This window comes from Rhinopithecus bieti, unplaced genomic scaffold (genome assembly GCF_001698545.2).
Source record: "Rhinopithecus bieti isolate Rb0 unplaced genomic scaffold, ASM169854v2 scaffold_27781, whole genome shotgun sequence".
Classification (NCBI taxonomy): Eukaryota; Metazoa; Chordata; class Mammalia; order Primates; family Cercopithecidae; genus Rhinopithecus; species Rhinopithecus bieti.
In genome coordinates, this window is record NW_016812388.1 from 726,170 (window position 1) to 747,322 (window position 21,153).

Here is a 21,153-nt window from a genome sequence, read left to right on the forward strand (position 1 = left end):
TGCTTAACAATTCCATTTTCAATTTATTTCTTCCTCTTGCACTTTACTATAAGCAGTAAGGAGGGACCACGCTGCTCCTTTAACACTTTGCTTAGAAATTTCCTCAGCTAAGGCTGGGAGTGGTGGCTCGCTGTAAAGCGCTGTAATCCTGGCACTTTGGGAGGCCGAGGTGGGCAGATTGCCTGAGCTCAGGAGTTGGAGACCAGCCTGGGCAACATGGTGAAACCCTGTCTCTACAAAAAATACAAAAATTAGCCAGGCAGTGTGGCGGGCGCCTGTAATTCCAGCTACTCGGGAGGCTGAGGGAGGAGAGTCACTTGAACCCGGGAGGTGGAGACTGCAGTGAGCCGAGATTGCACCACTGCACTCCAGCCTGGGCAGCAGAGAGAGACTCTGTTTCAAAAAAAAAAAAAAAAAAAAAAAAAAAAAAAAGTAATCTCAGCTAATGTCCAATTTCCTTCTTTCTTTTCTTTCTTGAGATGGGGTCTTGCTCTGTTGCCCAGGCTGGAGTGCAGTGGCACAATCTTGGCTCACTGCAACCCCCGCTTCCCCACCTCAGCAATTCTCCCACTTCAGCTTCCCAAATAGCTGGGATTACAGGCACCCGCCAACACACCCAGCAAATTTTTCTATTTTTAGTAGTGATGCGGTTTCATCATGTTGGCCAGGTCGGTCTCAAACTCCCGACCTCAGGCAATCCGCCCACCTCAGCCTCCCAAAGTGCTGGGATTACAGTCATGAGCCACCGTGCCTGGCCTAAATGTCCAATTTCATTGCTCATGCATTATACCTTTTACTAAACACTAGAACATGAACAGTATTCAGCCAAATTATTTGCTACTTTATGATGAGGATAGCCTCCAGGAAGAAACAGAAACGCTGAACAGACTAATAACAAGCAGCAAGATAGAATCAGAAAAAAAAAAAAAAAGCCAACATAAAAAGTCCCAGGACCAGATGGATTCACAGCTGAATTCTATCAGACATTCACAGAAGAACTGATGCCAATCCTACTAAAACTATTCCAAAACATAGAGAAAGGGAATCTTTCCTCCCTAAATCATTCTATGAAGCCAGTATGACCCTAATATCCAAAAAGGATATGACAAAAAAAGAAAGCTACAGGCCAGTATCCCTGATGAACATGATGCAAAAATCCTCAACAAAATGCTAGCTAACTGAATCCAACAGCATATCAAAAAGATAACACATCATGATCAAGTTGGTTACATACCAGGGATGCAGGGGTGGTTTAACATACACAAGTCAGTAATTGTGACACCCCACATAAGCAGAATTAAAAACAAAAATCAGGCCGGGTATGGTGGCTCACACCTGTAATGCCAGCACTTTGGGAGGCTGAGGTGGGCGGATCACCTAAGGTCAGGAGTTTGAGACCACCCTGGCCAACATGGGGAAACCCCATCTCTACTAAAAATACAATAATTAGTCGGTTGTGGTGGTGGGTGCCTGTAATCCCAGCTACTTGGGAGGCTAAGGCAGGAGAATTGCTTGAACTCGGGAGGCAGAGGTTGCAGTTAGCTGAGATCACGTCACTGCACTCCAGCCTGGGTAAGACAGTGAGACTCTGTCCCACACAAAAAAAATAAAAATAAAAATAAATAAATAAATAAATCATACGATAATCTCAATAGATGCAGAAAAGCATCCCTTTTTGATAAAAACTCTCAATAAAATTGGCATAGAAGGGACATACCTCAAAGTAATAAAAACCATCTATGACAAACCCACAGCCAACATCACCATACTGAATGGGGAAACACTGAAAGCATTATTATATATAACTGAGAACTGGAACAAGGCAAGGATGACCACTTTCACTACTTCTATTCAACATAGTATTGGAAGTCCTAGCCAGAGCAATCAGATAAGATAAATAAAAAGCATCCAAATTGGAAAAGAGGAAGTTAAACTGTTACTGTTCGCCAGTGATATGATTGTATACCTAGAAAACTCTCAAGATGCATGCAAAAAGTTCCTAAATCTGATAAATAAATTCAGTAAAGTGTCAGGATACAAAATCAATGTACATAAAATAGTAGCACTGCTACACACCAACAACAACCAAGCTGAGAATTAAATCAAGAACTCAATCCCTTTTATAATAGTTGCAAAAAGAAAATTTGTAAATAAAGTACTTAGGCCTGACCAACATGATGAAATCCTGCCTCTACTAAAAATACAAAAAAAAAAAAAAAAAATTAGCTGGGCATGGTGGCAGTTGCCTGTAATCCCAGCTACTCAGGAGGCTGAGGCAGGAGAATCACTTGAACCTGGGAGGCGGAAGTTGCAGTGAGCCGAGATGGCACCACTGCACTCCAGCCTGGGCGACAGAGTGAGACTCTATCAAAAACAACAACAACAACAACAACCACACACACACAAAACAAACAAGCAAACAAAAAACCTTAGGAATATAATTAACCAAAGTGGTAAAAGATCTCTACAAGGAAAACTACAAAGCCCTGCTGAAAGAACTCATAGGGCTAGGTGTGGTGGTTCATGCCCATAATCCCAGCACTTCCAGAGGCTGAGGCAAGCAGATCACGAGGTCAGGAGTTCGAGATCAGCCTGGCCAACATGGTGAAACCTTGTCTCTACTAAAAATACAAAAATTAGCTGGGCACCGTGGTGGGTGCCTGTAATCCCAGCTACCTGGGAGGTTGAGGCAGGACAATTGCTTGAACCTGGGAGGTGGAGGTTGCAGTGAGCTGAGATTGTGCCACTGCACTCTAGCCTGGGGAAAAAGAAAAAAAGATCTGAAAGAACTGATAGATAACACAAACAAATGGAAACACATCCCATGCACATGGATGGGTAGAATCAATATTGTGAAAATGACCATAAGCAATCTACAGATTCACTGCCAAAAGCAATCTACAGATTCAATGCAATTCCCATCAAAACACCATCATCGTTCTTCACAGAACTAGTAAAAACAATCCTAAAATGTATATGGAACGAAAAAAGAGCCTGCATAGCCAAAACAGTACAAAGCAAAAAGAACAAATCTGGAGGCATCACATGACCTGACTTCAAACTATACTATAAGTCTATAGTTACCAAAACAGCATGGTACTGGTATAAAAGCAGGCATATAGACTAACAGAATGGAATAGAGAACCCGGAAATAAAACCAAATACTTATAGCCCACTGATCTTCAACAAAGCATACAAAAACATAAAGTGGGAAAAGGACACCCTATTCAATAAATGGTGCTGGAATAACTGGCAAGCCACATGTAGAAGAATGAAACTGGATCCTCATCTCTTACCTTATTCAAAAATCAACTCAAGATGGACCAAAGACTTAAATCTAAGATCTGAAATCATAAAAATCCTAGAAGATAACATTGGAAAAACTCTTCTGGACATTGGCTTAGGCAAAGAATTCATGACTAAGAACCCACAAGCAAATGCAGCAAAAACAAAAATAAACAAATGGGACCTAATGAAACTAAGAAGCTTCTGCCAGTAAAAGAAATAATCAGCAGAATAAACAAACAACCACAAGAGTAGAAGAAAATATTTGTAAACTATGCATCTGACAAAAGACTGATATCCAGAATCTGCAAGGAACACAAACAAATCAGCAAGAAAAAAACAAATAATCCCATCAAAAAGGGGGCAAAGGACATGAATAGACAATTCTCAAAAGAAGATATATACAAATGACCAACAAACATGAAAAAATGCTCAACATCACTAATTATCAGGGAAATGCAAATTAAACCACAATGAAATACCACCTTACTCCTGCAAGAATGGCCAGAATTTAAAAATAATTTTAAAAAATGTGTTGGTGTGGTAAAAAGGGAACACTCCTACATGGCTGATGGGAATGTAAGCTAGCACAACCACGATGGAAAACGGTATGGAAAATCCTTAAAGAACTAAAAGTAAAACTACCATTCAATCCAGTAATCCCAATACTGGGTATCTACCCAAAGGAAAAGAAGTCATTATATGAAAAAAGATGCATGTACTCACATATTTATAGCAGCACAATTAACAATTGCAAAAATATGGAACCAACCTAAATGCCCATCAACCAACAAGTGAATAAAGAAAATGTGGTACATATACACCATGGAATACTACTTAGCCATAAAATGGAATGAAATAATGGCCTTTGCAGCAACTTGGATGGAGCTGGAGGCCATTATTCTGAGTGAAGTAATTCAGAAATGGAAAACCAAGTATTGTATGTTCTTGCTTATAAGTGGGAGCTAAGCTTTGAGGATACAAAGGCATAAGAATGATAGAATGGACTTTGGGGACTTGGAGGGATGGGTGGGGGAGGTAAGGGATAAAAGACTACATATTGGGTACAGTGTACACTGCTTGGGTGATGGGTGCACTAAAATCTCAGAAATCACCATTAAATAACTTATCCATGTAACAAAAGAACACCTGTTCTCCCAAAACTATTGAAATAAAATTTTAAAAAGATAGCCTCTTCTCCATTGTCCAGTAACATGTTCCTCATTTCCATCTGAGATCTCATCAGAGTGGTCTCACTATCCATATATTTACCAACTTTCTGTATGTAATTACTTCTGTATTTTCTAAGAAGATGAAAGCTTTCTCTCCAGAAATCTTTTCTTTCTGAGCCTTTACCAGAATCATCTTTAAAAATTTCTTCATGGCATCACTGGCTTTATCTAGCATGCACCTCAAAACTCTTCCAACCTCTACCCATTACCTAGTTCCAAAGATGCTTCCACATTTTAAAGCATTTGTTACAGCAGCACCTCACTTCTTGGTACCAATTTCTGTATTAGTCAGAACATATATATGTAGATATTTATTAGAAAGTATTAGCTTATGTGATTATAGAAGCTGAGAAGTCCCAGGATTTGCCATCTAAAGCTGGAGAACCAAGAAAACTGATGGTGTAGTTCAAAGGCCTGAGAGCTGGATAGCCGATGGCGTAGATTCCAGTTTGAATCTGCAGGCCTGAGAACCAGGAGCACTGTGAGCAGAAGATTGATGTCCCAGTCCAAATAGTCAGGCAAAGAACAAATTCAATTTTCCTTCACCTTTTTGTTTTATTCAGTCCCTCAACAGATTAGGTGATGCCCACCTATATGGGGAAAGGTCGTCTTTATTCAGGTCACCAATTCGAATGCTAATTTCTCCAGAAACACCCTCACAGACACACCTAGAAATAATGTCTAGGAGTTCAAGAGTTCAAGACCAGCCTGGCCAACATGGTGAAACTGTTTCTACTAAAAATACAAAAATTAGCTGGGTGTGGTGGCAGGCACCTGCAATCCCAGGTACTCGAGGGCCTGAGGCAGGAGAATTGCTTGAACCTAGGAGGCGGAGGTTGCAGTGAGCCAAGATCACGCCACTGCACTCCAGCCTGGGATACAAGAGTGAAACTCTGTGTCCAAAAATAAAAAATAAAAATAAAATAAAACAAGAATTCACCATTATAATACCTAAGCGTTCATTTTTGGAAATGCTAATGTAAATGCTAATGTGTTTTTAATTTCAAATTCCATTTGCTTATTGCCAGTATATAGGAATGTGATTGACTTTCATACATTAACCTGTGTCCTACAATTTGGCTAATTGCAGGATACAATTAGCTTATTAGTTTCAAGAGCTTTCTGGTTGAATCTTTTGGATTTTCTATGTAGATTATCACATCATCTGTAAACAAAGATTGTTTATTTCTTCCTTTCCAACCTATATACTGGGTTATTTTCTTTTAAAAATCTTATTGCAGTAGCTAGAACTTCCAGATGTTGAAAAGCAGTGGTAAGATAAAATATCCTAGCCTTGTTCCTGATCTTAGTGGGAAAGCTTGGTTTCTCACCATTTAAGTAAAATTTTTGCTGTAGGTTTTTTATAGTCCTTCTTTATCAAATTGAGGAAATTCCCCCTCTATTCCTCATCTGCTGAGAGTTTTTATCATGAATGGGTGTTGGATTTTTATAAATGCCTTTTCTGCATCCATTGATATGATCATGTGACTTTCTTTAGTCTATCAATATGGATTTCATTAATATATTCTTATATATTGAACCTGCCTTGTATACTTGGGATAAATTTCACTTGGTTGTAGTGTACAATTCTTTTTATACATCATCGGATTCAATTTGTTAATATTTTGGGGGGGATTTTTGCAGCTACATTCATGAGAGATACTGATCTGTACTTATCTTTTCTTGTTATGTCTTTTTCTGATTTTGGTGTTAGGGCAATGCTGGCCTCATAGAATGAGTTAGAAGGTATTCTTTGTGCTTCTATCTTTTGGAGAAGATTATAGAGAATTGATGTATGTACTTTCTTCCTTAAATGTTTGGTAGAATGGTGAACACGTCTGAGCCTGGTGTTTTCTGATTTGGAAGATTATTAATTATTGTCAATTTTAAAAATAGATATAGGTCTATTTCTTCTTGTGTAAGTTTTGGTAGATTATTTCTTTGAAGGAATTGCTTCATTACATCTGGGTTATCATATATGTGGACATAGAGTTATTCACAGTATTCTTATATTATTCTCCTAATGTCCATGGGATCTGCAGTAATATCTACTCTTTCATTTCTGGAATCCGTAATTTTTTTCTTAGTTAGCAGGGCTAGAGGCTTATTGATTTTATTGATCTTTTCAAGGAACCAGGTTTTTGCTTTATTGATTTTCTCTGTTATTTCCTGTTTTCAATTCCATTGATTGGGAGTTTTTTTGCTTGTTTTTGTTTTGGGTACAAAGGTTATCCTGAATCTCTGGTAATTTTTTCAGATTTTTTTTTCTTTTTCTTTCTTTTTTTTTTTTTTGAGACGGAGTCTTGCTCAGTCACCCAGGCTGGACTGCTGTGGCTGGATCTCAGCTCACTGCAAGCTCCGCCTCCCAGGTTCACGCCACTCTCCTGCCTCAGCCTCCTAAATAGCTGGGACTACAGGCGCCACCACCTCACCCGGCTAGTTTTTTTTGTAGTTTTTAGTAGAGACGGGGTTTCACTGTGTTAGCCAGGACGGTCTCGATCTCCTGACCTCGTGATCCGCCCATCTCGGCCTCCCAAAGTGCTGGGATTACAGGCTTGAGCCACCGCGCCCGGCCGATTTTTTTTTCTTAGTATTTTTCAGTTTCACCATGGAGTGTGTAGAAGTATTTTTTCTTGTTGTGTAAATAGTATAATGCTTGGACAGTGGTGTGCTGGTAAACGTGGAAGTGGGGGTTGATTTGTAGCAATTTGCCAATTTCTGTGACATAAACATTCCCTCAGTAACCTATTTCAAGCTACCCATGTAACATCTTTAAGTAAGGATTTGAGAAGGGATGCAGAGTAGCACACCATTTTATTTTAGCCATGCAAACATGATAGACATGAATAAGCTCAAGAGCATTAATAATAGTAAAATGTAGTAAAATAATTAAAAATTGACAAGCTTTACATATTTATTACTTATGTTTTTAATATAATTATTTAATAAGTTTATGTAATTTAATTTTAATAATGGTTGTTAACACTTGGCTTGCACATTTTCTGAATATTTAATAAGCTGCTCTCATAAGCTGGCTCCAGCATATTTCTTCAGTATAAGGATTTATCTCTCTTTAATTCCTGAAAATTCTTGGCCATTATCTCTTCAAATGTTGTCTCCCCCTCCCATTCTTCTTGCTTTCTCCTATTTTAATAAACTCCTATTAAATACATGACAACTCTGCTCATTGTAGTTTTTTCTTTTATATTTTCAATTTTTTTTTTTTTTTTTTGAGACAAGGTCTCACTGTCACCCAGGCTGGAGTGCAGTGGCACAATCATGCTCACTGCAGCCTCGACTTCCTGGGCTCAAGTGACCTCAGCCTCCCAGGTAGCTGGGACTACAGGTGTGTATCACCACACCCAGCTAACTTTTTTTGTATTTGTGTTTTGCAGAGATGGGGTTTTGTCTTGTTTCCCAGGCTTGTCCAGAACTCCTGGGCTCAAGTGGTCTGCCCCCTTCCACCTCCCAAAGCGCTAAGATTACAGTTGTGAGCTACCACGCCTGGCCTCTACTCTTGTTTTTATTTTATTTAAACATTTTTGGCTGGGTGCGGTGGCTCACACCTGTAATCCCAGCACTTTGGGAGGACGAGGCGGGCAGATCACTTGAGGTCAGGAGTTCGAGACCAGCCTGACCAACATGGTGAAACTCTGTCTCTACTAAAAATACAAAATTATCTGGGCATGGTGGTGCATGGCTGTAATCCCATCTACTTGGGAGGCTGAGGCAGGAGAATTCCTTAAACCTGGGAGATGGAGGTTGCAGTGAGCTGAGATTGCACCATTGCACTCCAGCCTGGGGAACAAGAGCGAAATGCCATCTCAAAAAACAAATATTTATTTACTTACTTTCTTTATTGTTTAAATTTTTATTATTTTTTATGGGTTTGAATCTACTCTTTTTAAAGTTGCTGTTTATTTTAAAATTTCTAGTTCTTAAATTTCAAATTCCCCCATTTCCTGTTTATGATTATTTTATCAGATTCCTAACAGGAAATAGATGATATACTAAAATTTGTATAATTCCAAGGTGGTTTATTTACAGAGGGACCATTTACAGAGGTGTGAGCAGGGTGTAGTATGGCCACAAAGGATAGTGCAATAACCTGGCAATGGTTGCAGTGGAGCCATTACTACTCCTTGGCCTGAAGAGGCAAGGATAGGGAGAAGTGTCTAGAATTTGAAAGAAACTCATGAAGAAAAGATCACCTTGAGAGGTGCAATGACTTTCTGTTTAGAGACACAGCCAACAGCTGAGAGAGAGTCAACTGGGGAATAAAACTGACTCCACTTTCCAATATTCTGCTAGGGTTTCCCATTGGCTGAATCCAACAAGAGGCCAGAGGACATGAGAACTCACTGATGCAGTCCATGCAGGTCTGGCTCCAGCAACAGAAGACAGATGTAGAATAGTGGAGAGTGGGTCTACAGGGGCAAATGGAAGATATGTAATGTACCTTTTCTCCATCCCAGCGAGGTGTTTCTGCATGTGATTTGTAAGTTTTGGCTGTGAGTTCATCTTTAGCAGGTTGTTTTACATGGGAGTCCCTTGTGCCCTGGGTTGGGAGGGGTCTCAGTTAAGAAGTTTGGTGTTTGCCTGTCTCTGGGACACAGAAACACTGTATTTGGATCTATTTTCATGTGCGTTTTTCTACTTAGAGTTCCCACACCTTGCAAGTAGTGTGAATTCAGATCTTTTGTCCATGAGTGACACAGGTCTGTTTCTGATTTCTTTGGATTCATCTGATTCATGGCCCTAGGCTTTCAGCAGGATTCCTTGCTGCTTCCCTTGCTAAGGACCACAGTTTACCTCCTGGTTTACTTCAAGAGCACCCTTTGTATCTCCTGGCATTATATGGGGACTTTGGTTCCAGCTCCTTATCTTTTACAAAATTATGGTCTAATTAAAATTATTTATTTATTTATGATTTTAAAATTTTTTAATTTTTAAAAATTGTGGCAGCAGGGTGCAGTGGCTCACACCTGTAATCCCAGCACTTTGGGAGGTAGAGGCAGGCAGATCATGAGGTCAGGAGTTCCAGACCAGCCTGGCCAACATGGTGAAATCCCGTCTCTACTAAAAATATAAAAAATCAGCCGGGTGTGGTAGCTCACGCCTGTAGTCCCAGCTACTCAGGAGGCTGAGGCAGAAGAATTGCTTGAACCTGGGAGGCGGAAGTTGCAGTGAGCCGAGATTGCGCCACTACACTCCAGCCTAGGCAACAGAGTAAAACTCCGTCTCAGAAAAAAAAAAAAAAAAACCTGTGGCAAAATACATAAAATTTGCCATCTTCACCTTTTTTTCAATGTAAAGTTCAGTGGCATTAAATATATTCACATTGTTGCACTACCATCATCACCATCTATCTCCAAAGTTTTCATCTTCCCAACCTGAAATCCCATCCCCATTAAAAACAATAACTCCCCATTTCTCCCTCCTCCTTTGGCATTGGCATTCACCATTCTACTTTCTGTCTCAAAGAATCTGACTACTGTAAATATCTCATAGCAGTGGAATCATACAGTGTTTTTGTGTGTGTGTGTGTGTGTGTGACTGGCTTATTTCATTTAGCATAATATCCTCAAGGTTCAACCATGTTGTAGCATATGTCAGAATTTCCTTCCTTTTTATGACTGAAAAGCATTCCATTGTATATATATATCACATTTTATTTATCTGTGCCTTCATTTATGGACATTTAGGCTACTTCCACCTTTTGGCTGTTACAAATAATGCTGCTATAAGCATGGATGTACAATCAGTTCTCTGTCTTTTGCGGACTTAAGATTTAGTATCCTTTCTGCATATATGCATTTAAACTTTCTCATTCAGCACCAAAGGCCTACTTCCAATTTCAAAACCCGTCTTGAGTGATGTAGCTTCTGCTCTCGTTTATCAGGAATGCTGGGTACAGGTAAGCAGGTTATATCCTACATAAAGAAACCTGGGCAAGGTTGTGCATGGGGGTAATATCAAGCTTGAACTCCACTCACCAATTCCTGAACCCATGAGGGTGAATTTGTTCAGGTCTAGTTTTGATTCACGCAAAGGCACGGGTTGGCTGCCTTGCCACTCGTTCGCTTACATCTTTTTATGGCTTTTAGTTTCTGCTTCACTTGTGGCACCTAGAGATTTACCTTTCTTGTTTTTGAATTCATTCATGTATTTAATTTTTTGTTGTTATATTTTCTATTATTTGTATATGTTTGGAATAGGAGTGTCTTAGTCAGTTTGGGCTACTGTAACAAATATACCATAGACTAGGTGGCTTAAAAAACAAATGTTTATTTCTCACAGTTCTGGAGGCTGGGAAGTCCAAAATCAAGGTGCCAGTGTCTGATAAGGGTCTGCTTCTTGGTTTGCAGATTGCCATCTTCTCATTGTACCCTCACATGGTGGAAAGCAAACAGACAGAGGAAGCAAGCTTTATAGAGTTTCTTCTTATAAGGTATTAATTCCATTAATGAGGGCTCCCCCCATGGCCTAATTATCTCCCAGAGGCCTCTCTGGGAGGGGGATTAGATACCATTACATCGGGGATTAGGCTTCAACATATAAATCTGAGGTACGGAGTGGGGACACACAAAGATTAACTTCATAGCAAAGAGAAAAATCCTTTTCATTGATTGGAAGTCATAACCATTATCTATCTATCTATCTATTTTCTGAGACAGAGTTTCACTCTTGTTGCCCAGGCTGGAGTGCAATGGCATGATCTCAGCTCACCACAGCCTCCGCCTCCTGGGTTCAAGCAATTATCCTGCCTCAGCCTCCCAAGTAGCTAGGATTACAGGCATGTGCCACCACGCCCAGCTAATTTTGTATTTTTAGTAGAGACGGGGTTTCTCCATGTTGGTCAGGTTGGTCTCAAACTCCTGACCTCAGGTGAGTCACCCGCCTCGGCCTCCCAAAGTGCTGGGATTACAGGCATGAGCCATCGTGCCTGGCCCTCATTATTGTTATTTTAAAATAATGCATTTAGGCTGAGCATAAAAGTTAGCCGGCTGTGGTGGCAGGCACCTGTAATCCCAGCTACTTGGGGGGCTGAAGCGGGAGAAACACTTAAATATGGGAGGCAGAGGTTGCAGTGAGCTGAGATCGTGCCACTGCAGTCCAGCCTGGGCAACAGCAAGACTACATCTCAAAAAAAAAAAAAAAAGATAAAATAAAACAATAAAATAGGCTGGGTGCAGTGGCTGATGCCTGTAATCCAGCACTTTGGGAGGTAGAGGCAGGTGGATCACCTGAGGTCTGGTGTTCAAGACCAGCCTGAGCAACATGGTGAAACCCCGTCTCTACTAAAAATACAAAAAATTAGCTGGGCGTGGTGGTGTGTGCCTGTAATCCCAGCTACTCGGGAGGCTGAGGCAGGAGAATCGCTTGAACCCATGAGGCGGAGGTTGCAGTGAGCCAAGATTGCGCCATTGCACTCCAGCCTGGGCGACAGAGCGAGACTCCATCTAAAAATAAATAAATTCAATAAATAAATAAAATAATAATAATAAAATAATGCATTTCTTCTGTATTCTCTTTATTCTTCCAAATTAGATGAGGGATAGATACAGTAAAAGAAACAGGAACTTTAAATTATAAACCTATTAAATCAAGAGCAAAAAGACAAGAGTCAAGTAATGAAGCATGAATATGTTAGGAGTATATTTACACTATGGGCAGCTACTAAAAGTGAGAATAAAACCTAGCTATCTTTTTTTAAAAATCTCGTCAAAATCTGGTTTTCTTGGTTACAGTTTTAACCAAAGAATTTTCACAATTGTTGTAGGTAAAGAGATCCATTTACCAATATGTTGAGTTTTTCCCCCCTGTTTTTAGGGGTCTAGCCATATTGGTCAGGCTGGATTTGAACCCCTGGGCTCAAGTGATCCTCCCACCTCATCCTCCCAAGTAGTTGGGGCTACAGACATGCACCACCATGCCCAGCAACCTCACTGCCTATTTGGACAACCAAGACAAAAAGAGAAATATGATGGACTGTTTTTAGGGTATTGTATTTTGTAATTGATATGTGCATAAAATGTATTTGGAACTTTCCCACACAAGCAGATAGATAAACCTCTTTTGCCCTACAACATAAAAGGCACTGTGTACCAGTTTTTCCAAAGTTGAGTGTTTATAAGTGCAGGACTGGCTCTCCTCCATTTTTTTTTTTTTTTTTTTTTTTCCAGACAGAGTCTCACTCTGTCGCCCAGGCTGTAGTGCAATAGTGCCATCTTGGCTCACTGCAACTTCTGCCTCCCAGGTTCAAGCAATTCTCGTGCCTCAGCCTCCCGAGTAGCTGGGACTACAGGCGGGCGCCACCATGCCCAGCTAATTTTTTTGTAATTTTAGTAGAGTCGGGGTTTTACCATGTTGGCCAGGCTGGTCTGGAACTCCTGACCTCAGGTGATCCACCCGCCTCAGCCTCCCTAAGTGCTGGGATTACAGGTGTGAGCCACTGTGCCCGGCCTGCTTTCTTGTTTTAAAACCAGAACAGTCCTGATTTAGACAAAGAATCTATTCCTGACCTCTGTTGTAACACCCAGCAAGTAGTTATGAAAGATGTTTTTTGCTCAGTCTCATTGGGTGTATTCAAAGTGGAAGCTGAAGAGTCTTTCCCTCAGGGCAAAAGGTTTTCATTCTCTCTGCGTGCTTTCCCTTACACAATGACTTCAGAGACTGGCAACATAAATGCTGCTTAACTTGTTCAGATGAACATGAAGGTAGAAGCTACCGCCTTAGGATTCAGAACCTGCAAGTGAGGTTAGACCTCAGAAGTCATCAAGTCCTAGTTTTGAGGCCCATGGGATGGCCTGGCATTTTTGTTTGTTTGTTTTTTCTCTCTGTTGGCCATTGAGCATAAGCAGAGAACTGATGGCTGTGAAAGCTGCCTAGAGGCCTGGCAGCAAGGGTTTTACCTGAACTATTTGGGAGAGGAAGTCCAGTCTTCCCTAGCTAACAGAAGAGGGCCTCTCTTCACTGGCACCTTGCCTAACCTTTAGATAAGGCACCTACATTCAATTTTGCATAAAGTGGTTGATTTCAGAGCAGCCAAAGCAGAAGTGAAATCAACTTGGTGAATCTTAAGACAACACTATATGGAAAGACCCTTCCTGGTGCTCACCGTGGGGTAACAGAGATTAGGTTTGCCTGATGGATGTGATATGAAAGAGAAGGAACACTCAAGAAAACAGAGTCATGGAATACTTTTGGAATATGAAAACAGAAATAGTTTACCTCCTCTACGGTTTTATCTGAGGAGCTTGAAGACGTAGAATATTCAGCTCCCGGCCGGGCGCAGTGGCTCAAGCCTGTAATCCCAGCACTTTGGGAGGCCGAGACGGGCGGATCATGAGGTCAGGAGATCGAGACCATCCGGGCTAACACGGTGAAACCCCGTCTCTACTAAAAAATACAAAAAACTAGCCAGGCGACAAGGCGGGCGCCTGTAGTCCCAGCTACTCGGGAGGCTGAGGCAGGAGAACGGCGTGAACCCGGGAGGCGGAGCTTGCAGTGAGCTGAGATCCGGCCACTGCACTCCAGCCTGTCGACAGAGCGAGACTCTGTCTCAAAAAAACAAAAACAAAAACAAAAAAACATTTTCAGCTCCCAACTTCAGCTCACTATGCTGGTTTCTACCTCAATGTTAGATTCTGAAACAGTCTTGTGAGAGTAAAAAATCCAGGATGTAATATGGTCTGCTACTGCCCTTATCCAGGCTCAAAGAAAGACATCTTATATGTGTGTGTCAAAAGGTTGAGGATTGGTTGGTAATCTTTACACAGGAGCCTACGTCTGCAAATGGGCTTATGTGGCTCTCTTTAATTACAAAGTAGACTAGGTATTAGCAATTAATTACTCTACTCAAGAAATTCCACCAGAGAGTCTTGTCCTTACCAGGATTACTGTTCCATGTAGGCCACTCTTCCCTCCGTGAATTCCAGCCCAAGTCTTGGTGGTGATTCCTCCTCCAGCCCCTTCATCCTTTCAATTTCCACACCTGGTGTCTACCAAAAACCCACTCGGAGCTTCTGCAGAGTGCCACTTTATTCCACGGAGGCGGGAAGCATGTAGATGGGAATGGGTGTTGCTCTAAATTAATCTCCTACACATGTTCCCTCATGTGCACAGAGCATTTGCATTTTAAGCAAATCTTTTCTATATTTTATTGGTCACAGTATAATTTTACCTGCAATACAAATAAAACAGTGATTACATTTTCTTTCTAGTAATTGGCTGTAGGAATCACATACTCTTTATTAAACTCTTCCTGTCAGTTTATACTGCATCGTAACTTTAGTTTATCACAGTGCCTACATGCAATGCTACCTGATACTCCCTCCTGGAAAAGAATTTTGTTCTGTTGTGCTTACTTTGCTCTTTTCTGTACAAACTCCCTTTTATATACTTTTATGATTTATTGGCATTATGAACCCTCTAGCCTCCTTTCCTGACCAGGCTCAAACACTTGGGAGGGATATGCATTCTCTCCCTTTCTAGTTGACTCTTTCCTGGCTCCTTTACTCTTCCTTCTCCCCATCTCCTGCTTTCTTGTCACTGGCTTCTCCAATATGCTTTTTCCTCTTGCTCTCTCTTTGCCCAGCCTTATAGCACCCTCTAAGAAATGTGTTTTGCAGAAGGAAGGTCTCTGTACACTGTTATTACTTTCTTCTTTGGCTGTGTTCTTACTTTTTGTGTCATTTCTGGGAACTCTGCTATAGTAACATTCCATGGAGGAAAGTTGAACACTAGTGAAAGGAGAGAGAAAGCTGGGGAAAGAAAGAGTGGAGAGAAGATGGAGAGGGGCTCAGGGAGGACCCCAAGCAAGTTAACATGAGGCATCTTGGAGTAAACTCTACAAATAAACACACTTTCCACAATGTTTTACTGTTTACAAAGCAGTTTTCATAAGTTACCTGATTATCTGGTAACAAATATAGACATGCTTCTTAACATTTTGCAGATGAAGAGACTGGAGCTATAAATTAAGAATAATATAAATTGTGATGACGCAGCTTATAAAAGCAGAGTTAGGATTTGAGGCTTCTGACTTCAGGTCTCTTTCTTTTCCCACCATTCCACAATGCCAGGAAAATGAAGGAGTTGAACTCGGGGAGAATTCAAGTCACCTTTCACAAGGCTATGTTTTCCATAGGTTCAAAAAACCAAAAAATCCAGACTTATGTCCTAGTTTATCATGATTAATTTTTCTTGTGGTTTTAAGTTTTGTTTGTTGTAGCAACAATAAATGAATTACTTTCCAAACTGGGAATATCCCTTTGTAGCCAATGAAGGAATGAGTACAAGTGTGGAGGAGTAAATCTGCATAAAGATAAATATAAGATAACTTTAGAAAATTCTTGAGACATTGACAGAGCCTTGGACCTAATTTCTAAATGGGTAGAAAGCTCTCTTTTAGAACAGCTTCTCTGCAATCCTGTGTAGAAGTGGGAAGATGAACATGGAGACTATTCAAGGCAGGGGTGGTGGACTTAGTGGGTCATTTTCACTTTTTTCAGTTTCAAAATCTTACATATTCTATTATTTTTGGCTCTTTCTGTGTCTTTGAGAACTGCTCTTTCTACCTTAAATCACCTCCAAAATCACCAGGGCAAACATTCCACACAAGAAGCTTATTTGAACTTCAGGTCTCTAGAAAACAGACTGCTGTGTCATTGCATTTGGAAAGCAATCATTTAAAGATAGTTTTTAGGCAGGTGAAAGACCAGCACAACAAACTGATAAAACTGCCTCTGTCATTTGATCTCCTGCAGCCATTCTGGAGAGAAGACATTCTTGTTAGAAACTTGAACAAGAAGCTCTGGTCAGGAGACTTCTCTTTTATTAGGATCCTGCCCCACGTTAGAGGTCAAGTTACAACTCCCCTCAAAATTGCTCTGTAATAGGCTGCATTACATAGAAAATTCCAACAATGCACTGGAATGTCTGAGTTAAGAGAACTCTTTGTAAATTAAGAAGAAAAATAAAGTTCAGCAGCATAATCCTATCTCTAAGCCAAATCTGGATAATATTAAAGGACTTCCAAATAACACCATTTAACTCTTTATTTGCAAGAATTATAAGAGTTTGCACTCTGAGCGATGTCCCGTCCCCTGCTCCCCAAACCCCAGTAGAAGCAAAGCAGCTAGCAACACTCTACCTCATAAACTTACTATTTAAACTGTGCAAAGGTGAAGAAAAAAAGTGAGAATAAAAAAGGTGAAGTGGGAAGATGGCAAGGAAATGTCCCATTCTTAAACACCTTTTATTTTATTTTATTTTATTTTTTATTTGTTTATTATTTTATTTTTTTTGAGACGGAGTCTCGCTGTGTCCCCAGGCTGGAGTGCGTGGCGGCGACTCGGCCACTGCAAGCTCCGTCTCCCGGGTTCCCGCCATTCTCCCCCGCCTCAGCCCCCGAGTAGCTGGGACTACAGGCGCCCGCCACCTGGCCCGCTAGTTTTTTGTATTTTTAGTAGAGACCGGGGTTTACCGATGTTAGCCAGGAGGGTCCCCTCGCTCCTGACCTCGTGATCACACCGCCTCGCCTCCCAAAGTGCTGGGATTACAGGCTTTGAGCCACCGCGCCCGGCCTAAACACCTTTTTAAAAAGGAACTGTAGTCCCAGCACTTTGGGAGGCCGAGGCAGGAGGATCACGAGGTCAAGAGATCGAGACCATCCTGGCCAACATGGTGAAACTCTGTTTCTACTAAAATACAAAAATTAGCTGGGGCTAGTGGCGTGCACCTGTAGTCCCAGCTACTCGGGAGGCTGAGGCAGAAGAATCACTTGAACCCGGGAGACGGAGGTTGCAGTGAGCCGAGATCACACCACTGCACTCCAGCTTGGTAACAGAGCACGACTCCATCTAAAAAAAAGAACTGTAATGCCAAGCTTTGCTCAATTAATTTCCTCAATTTCATGAGGACCCAGAGTCCATTGACCCTGACACCTTCCACTGCCTCTCATGGCCACTGTGTCCTCAATGCCCCTCCTTAGCCAGCTTCCATTTGCAGTCTTTGCATGCACCAACTTATTTGCCTCTCTCTCCTTTCAAAGTACAGTATGTGCCTGGCGGTATCCTAGATATGGTTAAAACCAACTCTCTGCCTAGTTCGTGCTTAAAAGTGTTGGGGGAACCATGCGACCATGCTGACTAGACTCACTTTAAGTTCACAATCATTCACGATTATGGGCATCCTGTGGCCCTCCATGCTGCCTGGCTGTTCTTTTTTTAATTTTTTTTTGAGGCAGAGTCTCACTCTGTTGCCCAGGCGAGTGCCCTGGCATGATCTCTCTTGGCACTCTGCTACCTCCTCCTCCCGGGTTCAAGTGATTCTCCTGTCTAGCCTCCCGAGTAGCTGGGATTACAGGCACCTGCCACCATGCCTGGCTAATTTTTCTATTTTTAGTAAAGATGGGGTTTTGCCATGTTGGTCAGGCTGGTCTCCAACTTCTGACCTCAGGTGATCCACCCGCCTCGACCTCCCAAAGTGCTGGGATTACAGGTGTGAGCTACTATGCCTGGCCACGCTGCCTGGCTGTTCTGTCACATTGCTCACAATGTGACAATTGTGAGCCCCTAGATGGCTCATCAAACCTGTTCCCCACTTTTATGATCAGTGGATCACCTTGCTTAACTGTTTTCTTAAAAATTTCTATGTACTCATATTACCCCAATTCCCACAGGACTCTATCAGGACTTCCCACCTTGGAAGATGGCACCCAGCACTGGCTACATGCTCCTACTCTAGTTGTCATTTACCTCAAGGGCAGCATATTTACTGAAGGTTAAAACAACAAGATAGTACTGTCCTAGGCATGTTCCCTGGCAGCAGTGTCCCTCTGCCTCATGTTGCTGTGCCTCTATTTTGCTTGAAACGTCAATAAGTGAATGCAAGCCTGTTTAACCCAGGGACCTAAGCATGTGTCTGCCGCCCACACTTCTGCTGAACTACAGTTCACATGTCTCACTGGGACAGTCTGGGAGGATGCTAGCTGTACAGAAGCTGCTTTTGCTTCTCACTGCTGTTACCCTATCGAACTATCACCCAGAGACCTGCCCGGAGTTTGCAGGTGCATGTCCAGGGGTAAGGTGGGACCACACAGGTCAGCACTTCGGTAGGACTGTCCCCCACTGAGTCCTGCCCTGCTTTCTGCCACCTCCCCTGATGTCTGCCAGAGGAAGAGGCCATGCAAGAACTTAGGAAAAAAAAGCAGTGGGCACATTCATAATGGCTACCATTTACCAAGTATCTGTTGTGTGCCAGGTGCCTTACACACATTCACTCACCTAATTCTAACAACTGCATTCCAAGGTGTCATTACTCTCATTTTATAAATGAGAAAACTGAGGCTTAGATTACATAATATGCAGAAGCCTCACTGCTAATAAAGGTTAGAGCCTGCATCCGGACCCAAGCCTACCTGAGTTCAAAGCCTATGTTCTTTTCACGACACTACTGGAGACCTTCAGTATGGGTGTCCAGCTTTCTTAGAATGCTGTGTGCTACCCAAATATTTTATTTTCTTCATTAAGTGCAACAATTTGTATTAATACATGCAATTATATAAAATCAGAGCATGAACATGATCTGATAAACTTTGTATTTATTTTCATTTTGACTTGGACATCTAATAGGCATCTGAAACTTAACACATACAAAACCAAATTCCTGAAGACCATCTCCCTGCTAACTGTAGCTCATGTAGTCTTCCCCAGCTTAATAAATGGCAACTCCGTTATTCTAATTGCCCTGGCAAAAAAACCTTGGTGCCATCTTTAATTCTCCTTCTGTCATAGAACATCAGAAAATCTTGAGGACTCTACCTTTAAAATATATTAGAATATATTTTCTATTGCTGTTACTACCCTGCTCCAAGCTTCATTTTCTATTGGCCTGGATGATGGCAATAACTTGTTTCCTACCTCTTTGTCTCCTGACAGCCTTCACTCAACATTATGTTCCAGAGTAAGCCTTTAAGACGCAAGTCAGCCGTCCCCACTCCCACGGCTTCACACGACTAGCCTAAAAAAGAAAGATAGAAGTCAGGTCGTATCGTCCTTCTGCTCAGTATCATGGATTGGCTTCTCATATCACTCCAAATAAAATTTAAAGTCCTTAAAAAGTTTATAAGGCTATATATCATCTAACCCCTCCTTTGCTATCTGAATTACTTCTACTTCTCTCCACCAATCTCACTCTGTTCACACTGGTCTCCTTGTTTTCATAAACATATTATGACTACTTCTGCCTCAGGACATTGTGTTTGCTGTTCACCCTGCTAGGAGATCTCTTCTAGATACCCACATGGCTTCTCCCTCGCTTCCCTTCTATCTCCCCTCAACTATCACTTTATTAGTGAGGCCATCCCTTTAATAACTGTGGTAGCTAGCGTCCAAAAATGGCCCCCAAATGAGCCACATCTTCCAATATTCTCAGCCTCACAGAGTCCTCTCCTCTTGAATCCAGTGGTCCCTGTGACTTGTTTTGACCAACAGAATGTGGTGGAGGTGGTACTTACCTGACTTCCAAGTCTACATCATAAGAAGCCTTGCAGCTTTTGCCTGGATTTTTTGGAATACTTGCTTCAGGAGAAGCCACCAGCATGAGAGAAGCCTGACTACTCAATTCCACCATGCTGTGAGAAAGCCCAAGATAGCCACATAGAAAGGTCATGTGCAGACACAGTAATGCCTGGCCAGACCCTGGTTGTTCCAACCTTCCCATCTGAGGGGCCAGCCATGTGAATGAAAAAGCCGTTTGGAATGTCCAGCCCATTTAATTATTCAGATAACTCTGATTCCATTTGCCATATGACCGCAACTGTTTAAAGACCCCAGGGAACCTACAAGATTCTACATTTTTTTCTTAAAAAAATTTTTTTTTTTTTTTTTAAATTTTAGAGACAGGGTCTCACTCTGTCACCCAGGCTGGAGTGCAGTGGCACAGTCATAGTTCACTGTAAACTCAGACTCTGGGTTCAAGCAATCTTCCTGCCTCAGCCTCCTGACTAGCTGGACTATTAGTGCATGCCACCACACCCAGCTAATATTTTTTGACCAATAGGATTCAGGATGTTTTGTTGTGTGGCAATGGATATCTGAAACAGAAATCAATATATTACACTCCTTCCTGCATATAAAATGACCCTCCATATCCTCCTTAACTTGCTGTATTTTTCTCTTGTTGTATTTACCACCTGGCTTACTGTGCATCTACCTATTTGTTATTGTCTCCCTGTCCCCTCTGGAACACAAACTCTGGGAAGACAGAGACTTTGTCTTATTCATTACTGTATCTCTAGTGCCTGGAATAATGTCTGTTATAAGACAGGCCTTCAATACATTTTGTTAAATGAATGCATATATTTAATTTAATTTAATTTAATTTAATTAGATAAGTTTACTTTTTGTAAACATAACAAGTCCATAAAAAGACTGAAATTAATTTAAATTGCCCATGCCCACAGGCTTCCCTCTTACGGACACAATAGCTGGAGCTGTCTAAAATACTGCAATCTTTGCCTTTCCACTGAAGCATACCTTCCAAGGGGGAAGGAGTAAGATTCTGCTCCTTTAATACATACTGACCCCAGGAGAAAGGGACTAGACATACACGGACTGAATGTCTGTGT

General features: G+C 41.5%; 1 long non-coding RNA gene across 1 annotated transcript; it reads right to left on the reverse strand.

Annotated features, from left to right (window-relative positions):
• Window positions 1-10,789: 10,789 nt before the first annotated feature.
• Window positions 10,790-20,363, reverse strand: LOC108544836 (uncharacterized). Its single transcript, XR_001889969.1, has 4 exons — window positions 20,041-20,363; window positions 19,445-19,544; window positions 14,412-14,703; window positions 10,790-10,907 (listed from the first exon to the last, which is right to left on the reverse strand). It is a non-coding gene; the product is annotated as an uncharacterized LOC108544836 (long non-coding RNA).
• Window positions 20,364-21,153: the final 790 nt, after the last annotated feature.